This window comes from Petromyzon marinus, assembly GCF_048934315.1.
Source record: "Petromyzon marinus isolate PM22_M1 ecotype Great Lakes invasive population chromosome 68 unlocalized genomic scaffold, UKy_Petmar_22M1.pri1.0 chr68_unloc.1, whole genome shotgun sequence".
Classification (NCBI taxonomy): Eukaryota; Metazoa; Chordata; class Hyperoartia; order Petromyzontiformes; family Petromyzontidae; genus Petromyzon; species Petromyzon marinus.
Genome location: NW_027422597.1, coordinates 1,874,062 through 1,893,280, shown reverse-complemented (window position 1 = coordinate 1,893,280; position 19,219 = coordinate 1,874,062).

The window sequence follows — 19,219 nt, the reverse complement described above, 5'->3', positions numbered from 1 at the left end:
CAGGATGAGGAGGAGGAGCAGGATGAGGAGGAGGAGCAGGATGAGGAGGAGGAGCAGGATGAGGAGGAGGAACAGGATGAGGAGCAGGATGAGGAAGAGCAGGATGAGGAGGAGCAGGAGGAGGAGCAGGATGAGGAGGAGCAGGATGAGGAGGAGGAACAGGAGGGTGGTCACGTTTTTTCGGAGCTCCTACAAAAGCGTGAAAACTTCAGATTTCCCAGTGTTTTTTTCTCGTTCTTTTTAGCGTTTCACATTTTTTTTTATATATAGAGTGAAGGGGCTTCCCTCGATGTCCTCTTTCGTTATTTGCGGTGCTGTCTTTTGCGTTCATTTGGTCATATTTTGCGCGTGTTATTTTTTTTTTCTGCTTTGTCAAGAGCAGAGCGTGGTGACAATGGCCGGAACCTGTCCCACCTTGCCCTCTGCTGCACTGTCTCTCGCTGCAGGCGCTGTGTGTGCGTGTGTGTGCGTGTGTGCGCGTGCGCGGTTTTCATGGTGTGATTTCGCTACTGCCAGGCCTCGGCTGACGTCTCCACCGAGGCCTACGTCTAGTCCCTCTCGCGTCCGTGTCGCCGGGCTGCAGGGGGCCCGGCCCAGAAGCGCGACGTGGCGCTCCGTCGGAGGGGCATCTCAGCGTGATGGCAACCCCCAAGGAGGGCGCGTTCATGCCGAAGCAACGAGCGGACGTCCCACGTAGAGATATTTTTTTCCGCCTCCTGCGGTGCCACCTCTGCAAGGGCGAGGGGCACTCCTCCAGGAGGCAGTCGCCCCAATGAGCCTCCCGCGTCAAGTCCAAGCACCGTCTGGCCGGAGAGAGGCAGTTGCAGTCGGCAGGCGGAGCGGAGTCCTGCAGCTACAACTGCACCGGGGTGACGTTCCAGATCCCAGAAAAAAAAAGAAGAAAAAAAATCACTCTCCTTGCAGACGTTCCCACGGACCACTACTGCAACGTCCGGATGCCCGAAGAGGAAGTGTGGGGATACCTCCATCTCTCGGGCCTCCGGATCGGAAGAGGGGGCTGGTGGGGGGTGGGGGGTTATCTTGGGGATCTCCCGGACATGGAGCCACCGACGCCAGGACAGGCAGAGCTGGACTGCCTCAGCGGTGTGCAGGACCTGCCCCACCGCTGCAGATACTTCCACCAGCGCGGATGGGGCGGAAGAGGATAGAGGCAGGAGACAACGCCTCTGGGAGAGGTCACGTAGGTGAAAATAAAATAACAAAAAAGCACGACGTTTCGGCCACAACACAAGCGGCCTTCATCAGGTGAAGCGCTGTCCTCCAGACAGTCTCGTCCCTTCACCTGATGAAGGCCGCTTGTGTTTTGGCCGAAACGTCATGATTTTTTAAAATTTTATTTTCACCTACTACGTGGTGACTTTACCCAATCGAACCAAAGAGTGTGGATCCTAGCAGTCACGAAAGCTTCAAATCTAGAACCTCTGGAGAGCTTTGGGGATACGAGATGTGGCACCGTAGAGGTTGATACTCCCTGCCCCGATGTATCTTGAGCACCCGCTGCACCGAGTGACAGGAGGGATGCAGGTTGCTGACACCGCCTCTGCAGAGGCCGCTTCCTGCTCTCAAGATGTGGGGGCAACGTCACTACTGGGGCCGTCGAGGTGGCTGAGGAGGGGAGGATCGGTGCCGGCCCTCCCTCTGCCAGACCTCACAGAGAGCCCTGGCCCGCTGATGTTGCTGCCGCTGCTGCTGCTGATGCTGAGGAAGCGAGCGGTGGCCAACGCGCCAGCCACTGACCCAGCGGGTGTAGCACACGGAGCCGGCTATGGACTTCGACTCCTGGGTTCTCGCATGCAGGGCCCGGAAGCCAGAAGGGGCGACTCACGCGATGACCTCGGTGTCGGAGGCAGTTACACCGGCCAGGTCTAAATGCGGGAACCCATCTTCTGTCAGGAAGATCCGAGGATTTTTTTAATTTAACAAACACCACGGAAAGCCAAATACGGTCATAGAGGCTCTCGACGAGATGGCGAGACGGAGATTACACCGAGACCTCTGCCGCAGGCACCATCCCTCACGGGGCTCCAACCAGGATGGGAAGGAGTCGCGAGATTTAGAGAGTTCCAAAAGTGATGCATTTCCTCAGCAAATTAACTGATTGAAATGGGTGGGCCATTCACCCGCAATGACGCGCGTTGCCCGCCTGAATATTAATGGGACGCAGAGGGGCGATGGGAAGGGTATTCCGTGGCAGACCCTTGCTAGGCAGCGCGTGGTCTCCGTATTATTTGTGCAGGAGACCCACCTCGCCACGGACTCCGAGGGTGCCTGGAGTAGCGAGTGCAGAGGGCACTCTGTCAGCCGCTTCAGCAGCACCTCCTGGGGAGTAGCAGCTGTGCTCTCGCCAAATTTCACATCCGACATCGACAGCCAGGTGGACGTGGTCATGGGGAGGGTCCCTGATGTCAGGGTGCAGATCAGCAACACCCCCCCCTCCCCCCCCCCCCCCCCCCATTCACCAACCACTACAGCTTCTACGGAACAAGATCGGTGGCGTGTCCTGGGCGATGAGTTGCGTGGTCATGGCAGGTGACTGTAACTGCATGCTGGATGCCAATAGACCACACATGGAAGAAGCGCTGCAAAACTGAGCTCTTGGAGGAGCTACGCGACCTTCTGGACGCCTCTGGTCTGTTGGACGTGTGGCGGCTCCACCACCCCAGGCAGTGTTGCTTCAAAAACATTCGCTCGGACGCGGGGCCATCAATGAGTTTTTATAACATCATGCTACAGGCCCCCACCACACTAGCTTCATCCGGCCCTGGCTACGCCGAAGCTGGAGGTCTGCGGGGCGAGGAAGGTGGCGGTGGAGAGTTTGTTGTGGTAGACTGCGCCCGGGCCTCCTCCTCCCGGGAGAGGCTCGTTCTTTACATGTGTACACACCGCACACTTGCTTTGATTACGGGGCACATCGATTCCATTCGGCGCAACTCACGTCCTGAGGCTATGGGCACTCGCGAGCAAAACGAAGCAAAAAAAGCAAGAGGCGAAATGGTGACTGAAGGGTGCTCACGATGGTGAAGAACGATGTGTTTGAGTTGTACGCCTTTTGGCGTCTTCTGGTCCAACACCAGTGGAGAGACTAAAGGGCTCTAAGAAAAGCCGTCTCGGGTGTGGACCAATCAAATTCAAGGACAGTGCATACTAATATTATTATCAGAGTTGTCTTTTTTGTTTGCATTTTGACTGCTTGTGTTGTGGTCATTGCAAACATGATGCCTTGAATAAAGGTGTCAGTTTTTGTGCCAGTTAAAAGGGTAAAAACCTATTCCTATATCTTGTTACTGGCAAAGGAGGTCTCATAATGTAAATGCTCACCCCTAGCCCTCAATAACTCTGATAGTGCGCTGCTGTTTTTGAGTTGTACGCCTTTTGGCGTCTTCTGGTCCAACACCAGTGGAGAGACTAAAGGGGCTCTAAGAAAAGCTGTCTCGGGTGTGGACCAATCAAATTCAAGGACAGTGCCAATAATATTATTATCAGAGTTGTCTCTTTTGTTTGCATTTTGACTGCTTGTGTTGTGGTCATTGCAAACACGATGCCTTGAATAAAGGTGTCAGTTTTTGTGCCAGTTAAAAGGGTAAAAACCTATTCCTATATCTTGTTACTGTCAAAGGAGGTCTCATAATGTTAATGCTCACCCCTAGCCCTCAATACTCTGATAGTGCGCTGTTTTTGAGTTGTACGCCTTTTGGCGTCTTCTGGTCCAACACCAGTGGAGAGACTAAAGGGGCTCTAAGAAAAGCCGTCTCGGGTGTGGACCAATCAAATTCAAGGACAGTGCATACTAATATTATTATCAGAGTTGTCTTTTTTGTTTGCATTTTGACTGCTTGTGTTGTGGTTATTGCAAACACGATGCCTTGAATAAAGGTGTCAGTTTTTGTGCCAGTTAAAAGGGTAAAAACCTATTCCTATAACCTGAGACTGATCGGAATTAAAAGGAGGAACGGGAGTAGGAGGGGAAGCGAGGATGGGAGGGAGTAGGGAGGGAATGGGGTGGGTGTAAGCGAGCAATGGGAGTTGTTGTTTACAGACACACGACAGAAAATTGGTTGAGTGAGACCCCAACGTGCAGAGAAGCGGTCGATACACGTCCGAGTGTGATTCTGCTATAGCAGTGCAAGCAATAGGTCGACTGAAATCCTCGTTCAATTCGGCAACAACCACTCGTGCCCTGATTGTCACTGTGAGGTCATTAGGTCAAAACAAAACTCGGTTTGGTTCCTTTCCACATGAGCGGAGCTGTGACTTTGGTGGCAAACATGAATTGAAACTAAACCTATAGAGCCTCTTGCTGCAGTAGTTCTCTCGGTGTATGTCTCCTCCAAATCTACAGCAGCAGCAGCAGCAGCCATGGTCAGGGTTGGGGATTGAACCCACGACCTCCTGCATACCAGGCGAGGTAGTCAACATCTCCTAGCCACCGTGATGATGATGAGAGAGAGAGAGACGCAGACTCCAAATATACAGCAGCAGCAGGATCGAATCCACGACCTCCGGTAGACCAGGCGAGGTAGTCAACATCTCCTAGCCACCGTGATGATGATGAGAGAGAGACGCTGACTCCAAATCTACAGCAGCAGCTGCAGCCATGGTCAGGGTTGGGGATTGAACCCACGACCTCCTGCATACCAGGCGAGGTAGTCAACATCTCCTAGCCACCGTGATGATGATGAGAGAGAGAGAGACGCAGACTCCAAATAAACAGCAGCAGCAGGATCGAATCCACGACCTCCGGTAGACCAGGCGAGGTAGTTAACATCTCCTAGCCACCGTGATGATGATGAGAGAGAGAGAGAGAGACGCAGACTCCAAATCTACAGCAGCAGCAGCAGCCATGGTCAGGGTTGGGGATTGAACCCACGACCGCCTGTATACCAGGCGAGGTAGTTAACATCTCCTAGCCACCGTGATGATGATGATGAAAGAGAGACGTAGACTCCAAATATGCAGCAGCAGCTGGTATCGTTAGGGTCGGGATTAAACCCACGACCTCCTGTATACCAGGCGAGGTAGTCAACATCTCCTAGCCACCGTAATGATGATGAGAGAGAGAGACGCAGACTCTAAATCTACAGCAGCAGCAGCAGGCATGGTCAGGGTTGGGGATTGAACCCACGACCTCCTGTACACAAGGCGAGGTAGTCAACATCTCCTAGCCACCGTGATGATGATGAGAGAGAGAGAGAGAGACGGAGACTCCAAATCTACAGCAGCAGCTGCAGGCATGGTCAGGGTTGGGGATTGAACCCACGACCTCCTGTATACCAGGCGAGGTAGTCAACATCTCCTAGCCACCTTGGCGGACCCTGCGCGTGTATCACCGCCATTGCGTCCGCTGCGGACCGAAAACGGCACCGAGGTGTGGGGGGTTGAAGGATCACGACTTAGGGCGCTCGCGCACGCCAGGCGTGGTCACGATGACGTGCCATGACGATGATGATGATGATGTCGACGACGATGATGATGATGATGACGATGATGACGATGATGTCGACGACGACGATAATGATGATGACAACGATGATGATGACGATGATGACGACGATGATGATGACGACGATGATGACGACGATGATGACGATGACGACGATGATGATGATGACAACGATGATGATGACCATAATGATGATGATGACGATGATGACGATGATGATAACAACGACGATGATGACGACAATGATGACGATGACGACGATGATGATGATGACAACGATGATGAAGACGATGATGATGACGACGATGATGATGACGACGATGATGACGACGATGATGATGACGACGATGATGACGACAATGATGACGATGACGACGATGATGACATCGATGATGATGACGATGACGATGATGACGACGATGACGACGACGACAATGATGACGACAACGATGATGACGACGACGATGATGACAACGATGATGATGACGATGATGATGACGATGATGACGATGATGATGACGATGATCACGATGACGACGATAATGACAACGATGATGATGACGATGATGATGACGATGATCACGACGACTACGATGATGAGAGATACAGAAGCGGAGGGGTTTAGATAAATCCACCTGGCGGCCAATTCATCCAGCAGTGGATTGATCACGGCAGGGGACGATGATGATGGTGGTGATGGTGGAGGTGATGATGATGATGGTGGCGGTGGTGGCGGTGGTGATGATGATGGTGATAATGATGATGGTGATAATGATGATGGTGGTGATGATGATGGTGGTGATGGTGATGGTGGTGATGGTGATGATGGTGGTGGTGGTGAATTAATGAGTGGTGGCGCATCGGTTAGAGCTACGCTGTGCTACGAACCCGGCAACCCAAGTTCGATGACCCGCTCACGGCCACCAACACCACCAGTGACGATTTTAGAACCGGGCCTGGGCTTCCCCTATGTCGACTCAGCCTCAAATGAGTTACCTGGTGCGGTGTGTTAACATCGCCACTAGGGAGACAAAGGCGGTCGGGCGTGGTGCTGGCCACCCACCCCCTCGTGTACCGTTCCAGCCTTCATAGGTGCTCGCTAACAGCACTTGCCCCTACAGTCTGTTAAGGCTATATGGGGGATCTTTGATCTTTGTCTTGTATGGTTGAGGGGGGTAGGGGGTGAGTGTCTGTCTGTGTGTGTGTGAGTGTCTGTGTGTGAGTGTCTGTGTGCGAGTGTCTGTCTGTGTGAGTGTCTGTGTGTGAGTGTCTTTGTGTGAGTGTCTGTGTGTGAGTCTGTGTGTGAGTCTGTGTGTGTGTGAGTGTCTGTGTGTGTGAGTGTCTGTGTGTGTGTGAGTGTCTGTGTGTGAGTGTCTGTGTGTGTGTGAGTGTCTGTGTGTGAGTGTTTGTGTGTGAGTCTGTGTGAGTGTCTGTGTGTGAGTGTCTGTGTGTGATTGTCTGTGTGTGTGTGAGTGTCTGTGTGTGAGTGTCTGTGTGTGATTGTCTGTGTGTGAGTGTCTGTGTGTGTGTGAGTGTCTGTGTGTGAGTGTCTGTGTGTGAGTGTCTGTGTGTGAGTGATGTCGAGGGTAAATGGGCGAGGTTTAGGACTGTGACTCATGCAGCTGCAATGGCTGCTTTGGGTACGCGGTCCAGACCTCCCCAGACACCCTGGATGACAGAGGAGTTGTTCACGATGGTTGAGAAAAAGCGACAGGCCCACTGTCATCGGCTACAGAGTCCCACGTCAGAGAATGAGGAGGCTTACCGCAGCCTTCGCTCGGAGGTTCGGAGAGCCGTGAGGCGCTGCAAGGATGGGTGGTGGTCGCGGGTTGCTGAGGAGATGGAGTCTGCCTCAGTGGCCCGTGATCACAAATCTCTATTTAACTCCATCAAAAAAGTAACCTGCAGCGCCACACCTATTACCATCATTAGGGGAAAAAACGGTGATCCAATTTCCGACCCCCAGGAACAGGTTCGCAGATTTGCTGAGCATTTCTGTGAGGTCCTGGGGGAGGGAAAATCCCTCAGCCAGGAAAACATCGTGGCACAAAGTGAGGATGACCCTGCTGAGGCTGCGGTGCCTCAAATATTGGATGAAGTCACCCCCTGTGAGTGGCTGGCTGAGGTGCCATCTGCTGAGGAAGTATTGAAGGCGATCCGGAGTCTGAGACCAGGAAAGGCAGCGGGCAGAGATGATCTCCCAAGCGAAATGCTGAGGGAGGGTGGCGTTTGTGCACAGACTGCCCTATATGACATCATAACAACAGTCTGGACCACTGGACGGGTTCCGCAGGATTGGAAGGATGCCCTGGTGGTCCCCCTTTTTAAGAAGGGGGACCGCACAGACTGTAACAACTACAGGGGCATCTCACTCCTCAGTGTGCCGGGAAAGGTCCTGGCAAGGATTATTCAGCATCGCCTTGCCAGGCACGCTGAGGAGAGGCTTGCGGAGCCCCAATGCGGTTTCAGGAAAGGGCGGTCCTGCACAGATGCCATATTTTCTGTCCGTCTGCTACAGCAGAGGTGTAGGGAATTCCAACAAGACCTACATCTCTGCTTTATTGACCTGGTCAAGGCCTATGATACCATCAGTAGGCCTGGGCTCTGGGTCGTTCTTCGTGCTTTTGGAGTACCTGACCCTCTGCTCACGATCATTAAGGACCTTCATGATGGTGAGCGGGCCCGGGTAAAACTACGTGGCCGGGAGTCAGAGCCATTCCCTGTACACCTTGGGGTGCGACAGGGATGTCCTCTGGCTCCCACATTATTTAACATCTATTTTGACCACGTAGTTCGTGAAGCCTTCAATAGCTGTACCGGGGGAATCTCCATATGGTACAGATATAATGGGAGGCTAATCGATGCCCGGGTGCGGTCAAGGGATGGCTCCCTATTGCTCAACCACGTTATGTATGCTGATGACTTGGTAATAGCTGCTCAGTCAGAGGAGGAGTTGGAGACGCTGCTGCTGAGACTGGAGCGTGCCACTAAGAGGTGGGGCCTTACCATCAGCCCCACCAAAACTAAGCACCTGCCTGGGTATTTTGTACCATCGGACACTCCACCCCCACAACTCCCAATCGGTGATGGGGCAGTTGTGGAGAGAGTGGAGAGTTTCCCATACCTGGGCAGTGTGCTTATGACTGGCTCCAGTTTAACAGCAGAGGTCTCACTCCGAATCAGTCGAGCGGCAATATCTTTTCATCGGTTGCGTAACGCTGTGTGGAAGCTACCTGGTCTGTCGCTCCGCACTAAGCTTCAGGTCTTCTCGGCCACGGTCATTCCCTCCCTTCTCTACGCTTGCGAAACGTGGACCCCCCTAATGGAACATCTTCGCCGGTTAGAAACATTTAGGCTGGCCTGCCTACGATCCATCCTGGGTTTAACCAGACTGGATTGTGTGAGGAGCTCACAAATCCTTGAAAGATCTGGGCAGGGTCCCATCGGTGAGCTCCTCCGGCAGGCAAGGCTGCGATGGCTGGGTCATGTAGCCCGCATGCCCAGCCACCGCATGCCGAAACAGCTTTTGTTTGGCCGGATTGAGGGGGCTAAGCGGGCGCGGCACGGGCTAGAGAAGAGATGGAGTGATGTGGTACAGGAGGACGTGGAGCTGAGTGGACTTGCCGATGACTGGTACCAGCGGTGTCAAGATCGGCCTCTGTGGAGGAGGCTCGTGAAGGATGCTACTGGGCAGTTGGAGGCAGTCGCCCTCCAACAACAACGGAGGGCGGAGGAGCGACGCTCACAACAGCGAGCGGAGCGCCGGGTGGCTAAAGCACAGCAGGTTGGCACAGTAGGGGGCACAGGTGGTGCATCAGCCAGTCATCTCAGTCAGTCGACCCGTGGCACCTGGGTCTGCCCCGTGACCTCCTGCCAGCGGGCGTTCGACACTTCACGTGGCCTCAGGGTGCACATAGCCTGGCACAAGCGTCGTGGTGACGTCACCGCCACTTAGTGGCGAATGGCGGTTGTTGTTGTTGTTGTGTGTGAGTGTCTGTGTGTGAGTGTCTGTGTGTGAGTGTCTGTGTGTGAGTGAGTTCGTGAAGCCTCCGCATCACCCGTTGCGATACATCATGGAAGACGAGAGACAACCTTTCGGGTGATGGCTCTTCTAAACAACCCATCGCACTAAAAAAAACAAGACAAAGATCCCCCGTATAGCCTTAACAGACTGTAAGGGCAAGTGCTGTTTAGCGAGCACCTATAAAGGCCTGCACGGTACACGTGGGGGTGGGTGACCAGCACCAGGCCCGGCCGACTTTGTCTCCTCAGTGGCGATGTTTACTACACACCGCACACCAGTTGCTCATTTGAGGCTGAGTCGATCTAGGGGAAGCCCATGTCTGAGTCAGATAACACTGTGTAACAGACAATGTTTGTTCCTGGGTAGTAAGAGTTATTTCCTAATTGCTTATGCCTCAAAAGTACACAGACTTTGCTTTTGTGACCAGGACAGTGATATTTAGAAATTTGCCTATTTACCAGAACATTCCAGATAGATTCAGTGCTGAGTAAACTCGAAGTCACTTCTAGAACATTCTAGAACTTTCCAGTAATATAAATAGTAGTCAAAATACAGGGGCCTCAAGCCCACCAGTTCAGTTTAGTTCCAGCCGCCTCAGTGGATACGTATCTGCATTTTTCTGAGATGGCATCAAGAGGCTGCAAGCATCCGGCACACGCATGTTGCTTTGTCTGCGGCCAATTTATCAAGACAAGAGCGGAACAAGTACTCTGTGGAAGCATCTGCCGAGATGTGTGAGGCCTACAAGTCAGAATGTCGGCATGCCTGTCGGGGTTCAGGACAAACCCTGGGCACCTCATTTCACCTGTGAGCAATGCAAAAAAAATAACTCTGGAAGGCAAGATGGACAAATTGTTGCTCGGAATTTTAAGTCATAAAATTTGTTCACATTTTTAAAATTGTAACAAAAAAATTGTTATAAATATTTAACAATAAAAAAAAATATCACATATGAAAAATGTTGCGAGAATCTCTTACACATTGAGTCATGGGTGAAATAAATGTCATTTTGTAGAATGGTACAGAGGGGAAAAGAGAGCCATGAAGTTCGCTATCCCAAGAATTTGTCGGGAACCCACTGACCACTCAAGCAACTGCTACTTCTGCATGGTGGACCCCTTCCAAACGTCGGACTGGCAAGAATGCACCTGCTATCGCGTATCCGGACCTTCCTTCATCCATCGCCACGGTGCCACACTGCCATGAGCTCCCCGTTCCCCACTCCTCCTCCGGAGAGAGAGAGAGGGCAGCCGTCTTTAGAAGAGAGCGGCAAGTCAGAGAGCGGGGAAGACGTGCTGTAGATCCAGGTAACAATTTCACAGGTGGAGCTGAGGAGAGAAATCCATACTACCCCAAGCATAAGAGACCTCAACGACTTGATCAGAGATCTTGGTCTCACCAAATGCAATGCCGAGCTTTTTGACGTCTAGGCTCAAGGAGTGGAACTTGTTGGATAAACGTGTGAAAGTCGCAGATCAGAGGAAGTGTCAATTGCCCTTTTTGCAGCTTCAACACCCGTCAAGATGGGCTCTGCTTTTGCCACAATGTGACCAGTCTGTTGTTCGAGGCAATCGGTATCGCCTGTAACCAAAATGAGTGGCGCCTCTTCTATGACAGCTCATCCAGGAGCTTCAAAGCCGTGCTGCTCCATAATGGTAACAAGTACCCGTCTCTTCCCCTGGCTCACTCGGTGCACCTCAAAGAGGATTACAACAGCATCAAGACCTTGCTGGACGCCTTGAAGTATGCTGAGTACGGCTGGGAGGTAATCGGAGACTTCAAAATGGTGGCATTCCTGATGGGGCTCCAAGGCGGGTTTTTACCAAGTCTCCCTGCTATCTTCTTTGGTTCTTTCGGTAAAGTCACCACGTAGAATGAGAATAAAATAATAAATTGATAAAATAAAATAACACAATAATATTCTCACGACGTTTCGGCCACAACACAAGCGGCCTTCATCAGGTGAAGGGACGAGACTGTCTGGTAGGACAGCGCTGGAGTGAAAAAAGCCACGTTCAGATCACGACCTTTAAGCTGTGTGAGAGGAAACAAAGCGCCCTCAACTTTATCAATTTATTATTTTATTCTCATTCTACGTGGTGACTTTACCGAAAGAACCAAAGAAGATGAATCACTGCAGTCACGAAAGCTTCAAATCGAAATCTCCCTGCTACCTTTGCCTTTGGGACAGCAGGGACACCGAGGGGCACTACCACAGGCAGGACTGGCCACAGCTGACCGAGTTCTCTGTGGGGAGGAACAACGTCAAGTGGGAGCCACTGGTGGACCCACGGAAGGTGCTGATGCCACCACTGCCCATCGAATTGGGCCTCGTGAAACAATTTGTCAGAGCTGTAGAGACGGAGTCGGCAGCCTTCAAGTAGCCTTCAAGACTTCTCCCCTAAGCTGTCTGAGACAGAGGTCAAAGCCGGTGTCTTCGTCGGACAACAGATGAAGAAGATCCTGGAGTGCAATGAATTCCCCAAGAAGCTCACTAGTCAGGAGAGAGCGGCTTGGGACGGCTTTGTCGCAGTGGTTCGTGGCTTCCTGGGCAATCACAAGGTCGACAACTATTTATATATATTTTATTATTTTATTGTTTCCCTTCAACGTGGTGACTTTACCGAAAGAGCTAAGAATATGAATTACTGCAGTCACGAAAGCTTTAAATCAAAATTTATTTGGAGCTGGTTGAGACTCTGGTGAAAAACTTCGGCACAATGGGATGTGGGGCTGTCCCTCAAAGTCCGTATCCTTGATGCTCATCTTGATAAATTCAAGGAGAACATGGGAGCGTACTCGGAGGAGCAAGACGAGTGCTTCCACCAGGATATACTGCACTTTGAACAGAATAACGAGAACACGATGGGAGACTACATTTTGGGGCTGATTCGTGAAAGTGATTTACAGCATAATCGTAAATCTCGAAAAACTACTCACTTCAAAATCTTTTGTAGTCATTTTTGTATTACTTTATTATAAATACATGTCGATTTTGATTCGTATGTTTTTTTTTCTGACTTTGTGAACTAAAAGACACAAATTCGCCCGTTTGCTCATTGCAAATATGTAAATTTCAAAATCTCACCGTTCTGGTCAATTAAATCAAAGTTTGTGGGGAATAATGGCCATTTTCTATACTTTTTAGACGTAGGCGATTGCGAAATTAACACTTACTACCTCGGAACAAAAAATTGTGTTACATAGTGTAATCGTCACTGGTTGTTAGGCCGTGAGCTGAAATCGAACTCGGGTCAAGGGGTTCGTAGCGCAGCGTGGCGCTTACCGCTACAGTACCGCTGATGGTTCTTCTCAACAACCCATCGCGTTAACAAAAAAATACAAAGACAAAGCTCCCCCGTGTAGCCTTGTAACAGACTGTAGGGGCAAAGTGCTATTGGCGAGCAGCACCTGTGAAGTCCCGGTACAGCTGGCCAGCGCCACGCCCGGCCGCCTTTGTCTCCCCCCAGTGGCGACGTTTTACTACACACCGCACCACCAGGTACTCATTTGAGGCTGAGTCGACCTAGGAGATGCCCATGACCGGTTCAGATGATCGCCACCGGTGGTGTTGGTGGACGTGAGCGGGAATCCAACTCGAGGGCCCCCAGGTTCGTGGCGCAGCGCGGCGCTAACGGCTACACCACACCGCTGATGCTTCATCTCATCAACCCATTGTGCTACTAGCACACACACACACGCACAAACTCAAAGTGGCTTGCCGCAAATGAGCCACGATGCCTCAGCCGCCGATGTCGTCAAGGAGGAGAAACTCCGCTCATCCACGCGGCGGTGTTTTTTTTTGTTGTTAAATTTATTTATCGATTGATTGATTTATTGATTTATCACGGTGTTACATGCAAATGTACAACACGTATTTTTCTTAGTCGCGCGCTTAACAATGGCAAGACCCCATCCGTGATCCGTCCGTCGCTCACCAAAGCCGCATTCCCCTTCTGCTTCAAGGATATGGACTTTGAGGGACACCCCACAGCCCAAAGTCGCTTGCCACCAAACGAACCACGAACTACTCCGCCAAATGCATTCACTTCAAGGCAGCGTTTTTAAGGTTTAAACCATCGCCGCCCGTGTATTTGCAACTCACCGCTCCACCGGGACGTCTGGGAAGGAGAGAGAAGAAGAGAAGGAAACCCCCCCCCAACGCATTTCCAACCTGCAAGTTGTGCGCAAAATCGTTTGGCACGTGGTCATGGCGAGGTTACCGCAAGATTCCGAACCGCGAGCTGCATTGCCTCCTGCTCCCCAGACAATCAAAAAACCAGCAGCAGCAGCAGCAGATTTGCTATCGGGGTCGCGCTCATTACACATCACACACACACACACAAATGTCGCTCGCCACCCCCAAATTAACCGCGACTACTCCCACCGATGATCTCGTCAAGGTAGCGTTAAACCATCGTCGCTCGAACTCCGGTCGACAAACATTCTGGCCGGCGCGTCGCGTTCAGACGCGTGGTGCTTCCGCGGCCGTCTGGAACGCTCTTCCCTTCCGATGTTAGGGAGCCCGCCACCCCCCCCCCCCCCCCCCCGCCGGGAGCTATGGTGCACTTTTAAATCACCTACGTTGACGATCTCATTCCTTTACAGCTGCTCCTTGTTGTTGTTGTTTAGTTTGCTGTCCTTCACCCATCGCACCTCCGATCAGCGACGGGTTGGCTACGCACGGTTCGACAGAAGTTCAACGTACTGATTACTAAATCGATTTTATAATTACAATACCTCCCCCCCCCTCCGCCTCTAATCACTGCACCTGATATGAGTTAAGTGATGACGTCACCCTGCTGCTGTTCTATTTCAAGACCGGGAGCAAGTGGAGAGGGCTTTACCATTCTGGTGAATTGCCCGATGATGATGCTGGATGTATTTACCAGCGAAACGTCACAGTACAACTCAAACTGTAAATGTTGTGGATTCACTCTTCAACAACACACCGGCGAGGGGCTAAAGTAGTGAACTATTTTTGTCAACGTGACACTTTTTTTTTTTTGCTGATTGGCCGTGTCGGGTGGTGGAGGGTTACGACACATTTATAAATAAACGCGATCTAACCCAAAAAAAAAACACCTTTATGATGAATATTATAGGAATAGGTTTTTACCCTTTTAACTGGCACAAAAACTGACAACTTTATTGAAGGCATCATGTATGAACATTATGCACGTACGTACGTACGCACATTTTCTAACGCTGACCGTGCGCGCATCTAAACGCGGCACGCATTCATTGTGTTCCAACTTACGAACCGCTCGACTTAGCAGCAGGGCCGTGGGGGGTCTCAGGGGACGCGTTCGTAAGTGGGGGACTGCTCCCGGACACGCGGTCCCCGGTCCTGCGTCACGTGGTAACGTACCACCAAAAAAGTAAATATTTTTTTTAAAAAAAAAAACATTTTTTTTAAACACGCTTTTTAATTAAATGTACCGTACTAGTAATGGCAGAACTCCACCACGGATCCAGGAAGCGGCCCCCGAAGCTTTGCCACAACGTGAGGGGACCCCCGTGGCCAATGACAGCCAACGTCAGTTGAGCAGTGGACAAGTAGACCCAAGCCGAAACATAACATTAAAAAAATAATGAAATAAAATAACACAATAAAATTCTCACGACGTTTCGGCCACAACACAAGCGGCCTTCTTCAGGTAAAAGAAGAAGGCCGCTTGTGTTGTGGCCGAAACGTCGTGAGAATTTTATTGTGTTATTTTATTTTATCAATTTATTATTTTATTCTCACTCTACGTGGTGGTGGCGACTTTACCGAAAGAACCAAAGAAGATGAAATCCTTGCAGTCACGAAAAGCTTTAAATCGAAATTTAAAAAATAATTTTTAAAAATATCTATTTTTCATTTTTTTATGATGGAATCTAGTATTGTCATCAGTATGACATAAGCAAACCAACTTTGCAGTGGATACCGCATTGGGAAGTGGGTTAATAATTGAGTTACAACATTTGAGGATACAACAATGACAACGACAACAACGACGACAATGAAAACAACAGAGTGAGTTTAAAGAAAGCGTGTAAAAAGGCGATGCAGTGTCGAAACGACGCAAATCGAGACCCATTCTCCCAGAGAAACGACCACGCGATGCGGGGGTTACGTTCCTGAACAAGGGTCCGACATGAAGCTGTTATTATTTCGGTTTAAGACGGTGACTACAAAGAGCACATCGAATCAACTAGCAAATCGTGTATCGGGTACAATGTTCGGTGTTTAAAAAAAAAGTTTCTTACGCCTTTTTCGCGTTCCGTAAAGATGAAGTAAATCAAACGGATCGAGGATGCTTGAGAATCGCGAAAAATTCATGGAAGGTTGAGCAACAGAGCATGTCGGAAGGCAGTCTGACTGGGCCAAGAAGGTACTTCACGTTTAAATAAGGGGAGGCTTCATTACCCTTCAAAGAGATGTTTCTCGGGGGTTACATCGTGTGAGTATATAAATGTTGTGTCGTTCAAACCCGCCACCACCCGACACAGCCAACTAGCAAGGGTTGTCACGTGAACAGAACGTGGCCAAATTCGTCACTAGTACAGCACCAGTGTATAGTGTAGTGTATAGTGTAGTGTATAGTAGTGTATAATGTAGTGTATAGTGTAGTGTATAGTAGTGTATAGTGTAGTGTATAGTAGTGTATAGTGTAGTGTATAGTAGTGTATAGTGTAGTGTATAAGTGTAGTGTATAGTGTAGTAGTGTAAAGTGTGTAGTAGTGTATAGTAGTGTATAGAAGTGTATAGTGTAGTGTATAGTGTATAGTAGTGTATAGTGTATAGTAGTGTATAGTGTATAGTAGTGTATAGTGTAGTAGTGTATAGTGTATAGTAGTGTATAGTGTAGTATACTAGCACAGCAACACCGGTTGTGTGTTGGAGAGCCAAGCCACAACATTTACAATCTGAGTTGCGATATATTTACGTGATCTAACCCCCCCCCAAAAAAACTATTATGGATGATATTCGTCGCGAAAGTCTGCTACGTGTTAAACCTGTATTACCCTTTCTCGCAATGAAACACACGAGATGCATTAAGATGTTCAAGTGCCAAATAACAAGGACAAAAGTTTCCCCGTGTAGCATGAAAAGACTTGCAGGGGCAAGTGCCGTTAGCGAGCACCTATGAAGGCCGGCATGGCACACGATGGGGTGGGTGGCCAACAACACGCCCGGCCGCCTTTGTCTCCCCCAGTGGTGATGTTTACACATCGCATCAGGTACTATTTTGATGCTGAGTCGACCTAGGGGAGGCCCAGGACCGACTCATATAATCGCCGGGTTTGTAGCGGGACACTGCTAACCGCTGCACTACCGCTCATCACAAAACATACATAAATACACGCGGATGCATACAGAAATAGACCAAATAGACACGCACAGATTCAAGGCAGCAAGTACTGCACTAACCAAAGACATGATACTTGTGGCACAACATCCCAAACAAACGTGGCTCTGATCATAACAACGTACGCATTTGTCTTTGCAACCGATTGGCCCACGACACGTTCTTGTTACTGGTGAACAAAAGGCGACCAGTAACAAGGACGATGCCGAGTACCAGAGCACTATTAGCTCGGAGTCAAGTCCGGCGCTGCTGCTACCGCTGATGAGACACTGAATGTCGAAAACCCGGTCCTTGACTTTAAAAAACTCGGGCAGTTCACCAGCATTGGGTGGAGTCAAGTCCGGCGCTGCTGCTACCGCTGATGAGACACTGAATGTCGAAAACCCGGTCCTTGCCTTTAAACAACTCGGGCAGTTCACCAGCATTGGGTGAAGAAAATTGCCAGACTGCTGCTGCTGCTGATGAGATACTGAATGTTGAAAACCCGGTCCTTGCCTTTAAACACCTGGGACACTTCAGCATTGATTCCAGCAAATTGCCTGACTCTGCTACTGATGAAACTAAACTACTAAAACTACTCATAATAATATGTGATTTACTGCTATCGGATATTCTGGCGAATTGCCCGATGATGCTGGCTGTAATTACTCGCGAAACGTCGTACTCAAAAATTTTAAATGATGTGGATTCACTCTTCAACACACCGGTGGGCTAAAGTAGTGAACTAATTTGTCTTTTGTCAACGTGACACTTTTTTTTGCTGATTGGCCGTGTCGGGTGGTGGAGGCTTACAACACATTTATAAATAACGCGATCCAACCCAAAAACGTTTCGATTTAAAGCTTTCGTGACTGCAAGGATTCATCTTCTTTGGTTCTTTCGGTAAAGTCATGTAGAATGAGAATAAAATAATAAATTGATAAAATAAAATAACACATGAATATTATTGTGTTATTTTATTTTATCAATTTATTATTTTATTCTCATTCTACGTGACTTTACCGAAAGAACCAAAGAAGACCAAAAACGTTTATTATGAATATTGGTCGCGAAAGCCTGCTGCGTGTTAAACTACTAAACGACTTTTCGATTTAAAGCTTTCGTGACTGCAAGGATTCATCTTCTTGGTTCTTTCGGTAAAGTCACCACCACCACGTAGAATGAGAACAAAACAATAAAACAAAATAAGACAATAAAATTCTCACGACTTTTTAAGTGCACCAGGTGCAAGGCCCCACTGAGCAACTGTGTGGCTCTTTATCAGAAGCGACCTCGCCATCACAAGTGATGGCAGCTCAACCAACTGGCTGATATCATCACCATCATCATCACGTGGAAATGTATAGCAGCAGCCTAGTGACTCGATTTTAAATGCGGAGGGAAACAAACGGGAGGTGACCCGGAGAAAAATCCACGCAGTGCCCACCACATGGGAGAGAGAGACGCAGACTCCAAATATACAGCAGCAGCAGACACGGCCAGGGTCGGGATGGAACCCACGACCTTCACATCAGATGAGGTAGTGAACATCTCATCGATGGGAGAGAGAGAGAGACGCAGACTCCAAATATACAGCAGCAGCAGACTCGGTCAGTGTCGGGATGGAACCCACGACCTCCTGTAAACCAGGCGAGGGAGTTAACATCCCATCAGAGGGAGAGAGATAGAGAGACATAGACTCCAGATATACAGCAGCAGGCAGTCAGAATTGGGATTGAACCCACGACCTCCTGTAGCCCAGGCGAGGGAGTTAACATCCCATCAGAGAGAGAGAGAGACACAGACTCCAGATATGCAGCAGCAGGCATAGTCAGAATCGGGATGGAACCCACGACCTCCTGTATCCCAGGCGAGGTGGTTAACATCTCCTAGCCACCGTGGCGCCCCCCTCTGGTTCAAGCCAATTGCCTGCCTCTGCGACTGCTGATGAAACTAAGAATAGAAACTAGTTTTTATTTATTTTACTTCATCAGGTTAAGACCTCGCTGAGCTGTTATAAAACATTTCAGCTCGCGACAAGACCACAAAAGGGTAGTCTAATTAATATCTTATAATAATAATATATTCTAGTGGGTATTAATGTGCTATATTAATATCCTATATTGAGATTAATATCCTGTAATAATATTATCCTATATTGATGTATATTGATATTAATATCCTACACCATTCTATATTAATATCTTATTTGATTAATAGTAATAATCCTATATTATTATTTATTTATTTCGTTAAGAATAAAGTAGAAGCGATACGATTCGCTCCATTGAATCCAAAACGAGGAATCGATTTCGATATTTCTTGGCAATAATCTAAAAGTCGGAATCGGTCGATTGAATCCAACCTAATGGAAAGAATCGATTTCGACAAACATTG